Raw genomic sequence first — 3,017 nt, 5'->3', positions numbered from 1 at the left:
CAATCACCTCTTGATTAGACTAAATTACACATCATAAGTGTGTTATTACTGTTTTACAATGAGATATCACAAAATAAACAAGACACAAGAAACAAAGATTGGCTTCCTAATTTGTTATATAGTTTCTAGCTGACTCTATATACTGGACCGCATATATGGTGTATAAGCATGCACATCTAAGGGAAGCTAAGAGGAGGGCAAAGAACTATAGGAAAATGGGTGAAAAAATACAACAGAGGGGCCCATCAGCTGCACTGATCATTGATGAAAGTGAACTAAGCAACTCAACAGTGATGATGTGAGGGAAGGAAAGAGAGAAAGAGGAAACAGCTGATACTGAGTAAAAGGAAAGAAATGTACATACCACCTGATTTGGGAGAAACAGTTTTATTGTTAAAGTCTTCAGAGTTCATAAGCTTTGTAGATCAAGACAATGACAAGATGCATTGTGAAGGTTAAAATGTGTTAGTGACTTTAGCTAAGTATCACTATGCCACAATACTGTGAAATTTATGTAATTACTCTCAATAAAGAAAAAGTGTTACTGTTTTAAAGTACTGACTAGAACATTGAGTCATATGTACTAACTTTTCACAGTCTTGTGGAAGTCTATTATTAAATTCATTATTAAATTTAATATTATACAAGTAATTTTTTCAAGTCAGATACCAATGTCTACTTTAGAAGGCTTGGATCTGAGGATCACAGTTCAAAATTAGCCTGGACAGAAAAGTGTATGAGACTCCATCTTTACCTTACAAGTAAAAATATAGGATGGGAGGTATATCTCAGATGGTAAAATGCCACTTATGAATTACAAAGCCAAGAAAGGGAGTTTGTGTCCTGAATTCCAGGGCTGGCAAACACACACACACACACACACACACACACACACACACACACACACACACACACACACACACAATTTTTTCCATAAATTAATTTTTCCCTTATCTTCCCACCAACCAACTCTGAAAACCATCAATCCTGTCTTTAATTTTTTTTTAAGGCAAGTGATGTCCTTTCTCACGATGGTCTGTGGATGCCACTGTAGGCAGTGCCAATGATGCCAAAGGCTCAGCAGATACCAGGAAATAAAAGGCGGAGAGAGAAAAAATACCCAATATATTAAATGAAAACCAACCACCGGAGGGAGATGGAGGGTGGGAAGATGGGAGTGCAGGGATGGGAAGGGGAAACAAAGGAAGAGGCAACTGCTTGAAAAGAAATGTACTCATTACATTGCTCATGTAATTGCAACTCCTCTGTACGGTATTTTCACAATAAAAAATATTTTTTTTTAAAAGAAAACCAACCAAATCTGCCTGAGCAGGAAAAAAAGAAAAGAGGTGTCCATATGTTGCAGATGAGTCATCTCAACCCGGAGAGGGGCCAGAATAGCAGGAATAGGCTATGGATCCCACCCGTGCTCCCTAGACCTGCTGCTCAGGATCTGCCCCAAGTTGGTGTTGCTGAGCAAACCCTCAGACATGAGCAAGGCCCTAGCCACATGCAGCACCTCATGCTCAAGGCCGAGGTCTCCTACCTATGATGCTCACTGCCCCATGCTCCAGCATGCGGGAGTATCCTTCCCCTTCCAGAGCAGGACCCTGAGCCCCACCTTCCCCAGAAGTGCCAAACCATGTGCAGGGGCTAAGCAGCTCAGACATACTGCTTGTCATGTGTGGGAACCCTTTGATGCACCTGGTGAGGCCTGCACCCTAGGTTGGACGGCCTGGTAGGGGTGGATCTGGAAGCTCCCAGAGGCAGAAGCCGCATTCCTGCCCTAACAGGTGGTGAACGGCTCATGGACCAACCAGACTGGGTACTGTGATCTGGAAGTCTCTGCCTATGTTCCCAGGAGGATCTGGCAATGGACTGGTAGCTTCCACCAGCCAAAGGCATAGATGGTAGAAATTTTCTAACTGGCTTTGAGACCATCCAAAGCTAAGAATATTGCCTTGAGTTTTATGGTTTTCTTATTTTTCTTCTCTTTTTTTGCTACTTCTTGCCAATATTAACTCATCCAAACTCATTTTTGCCTTCTTTTCCCACACCCCAGGATTCCTTTGATAAAGCAATCGTGCAGTGTGTGTTCATATTTTCTACTTTCTTATAAATATTGGTCAGATAGATAACATGCAGTTTGCTCTACATGCATATTTTTCCCATTGTGGTTTCCTTTAAAGGACAAAGAAAAAAAGCAGAAATTATGTTTAAATTTTCCTGGCTTTGGTTAGATATTTACTTATATGTATAACCTAATTTATGTTACTCAATTCTTTTTTTTTTTTGTCGGTCATAGGGCTTAACCTCTGAGCCTAGGCTCTGTCCCTCAGTTTTTCAGCTCAAGGCAAGCAATCTACTACTTGAGCCATAGCACCACTCCTAGTTTTCTGAGTGGTTTATTGGAGATCAGAGTCTCATGACGTTTTTTGTCTCGGCGGGCTTTGAACTGTGATCCTCAAATCTCAGCCTCCTGAGTAGCTAGGATTATAGGTTTGAGCCACCAGCGCCCAACTATTGCTCAATTGTTTTCTTCTTCTTATTATTATTATTGTCAATTCTTTACACACCAAAAGGCCAATATATGAGTGTTTTTAACTAAATGTTGCTTTCCTTCAAATATTACCTGAAGAAAGTTACAAGAGTGATAGGTGTAGTGATGCAATCAGCTGCATTTTGAAAACAACAAGAGATGGTCTAAGATCCCTCAAGTTTGTTAAGTTTGGACTCTTCATGCAGTGTCAATCTACATGTGATTCTCCTGTTCTCCCTGCTTTAAAACCAAATGGGAAATATCAATTTACAACAAGTTTGTCTAAGGATTACTACTTTACATCTTTAAAAATGTCATTTTGAGATCAAATGTTTTCAAAGAGTTAATTAAACATGTAATTGTTAAAAACTCAGTAAGGAATCGAGGTGCCAGTGATTTATACCTATAATCCTAGCTACTCAGGAGGTTGAGATCTGAGGATCAGAGTTCAAAGCCAGCCCAGGCAGGAAACTCCATA

General features: G+C 40.2%; 1 non-coding gene across 1 annotated transcript; it reads left to right on the top strand.

The window, feature by feature from the left end:
* Positions 1-1,008: 1,008 nt before the first annotated feature.
* LOC138814428 (small nucleolar RNA SNORD35) lies at positions 1,009-1,094 on the top strand. Its single transcript, XR_011368003.1, has one exon. It is a non-coding gene; the product is annotated as a small nucleolar RNA SNORD35 (small nucleolar RNA).
* The last annotated feature ends 1,923 nt before the right edge of the window (positions 1,095-3,017 follow it).

The sequence above is a fragment of the Dipodomys merriami genome, unplaced genomic scaffold, assembly GCF_024711535.1.
Source record: "Dipodomys merriami isolate MVZ:Mamm:240054 unplaced genomic scaffold, mDipMer1.0.p SCAF_6, whole genome shotgun sequence".
Classification (NCBI taxonomy): domain Eukaryota; kingdom Metazoa; phylum Chordata; class Mammalia; order Rodentia; family Heteromyidae; genus Dipodomys; species Dipodomys merriami.
The sequence above is the reverse complement of the archived record's forward strand: the minus strand, read 5'-3'. Positions and strand labels throughout refer to the sequence as shown.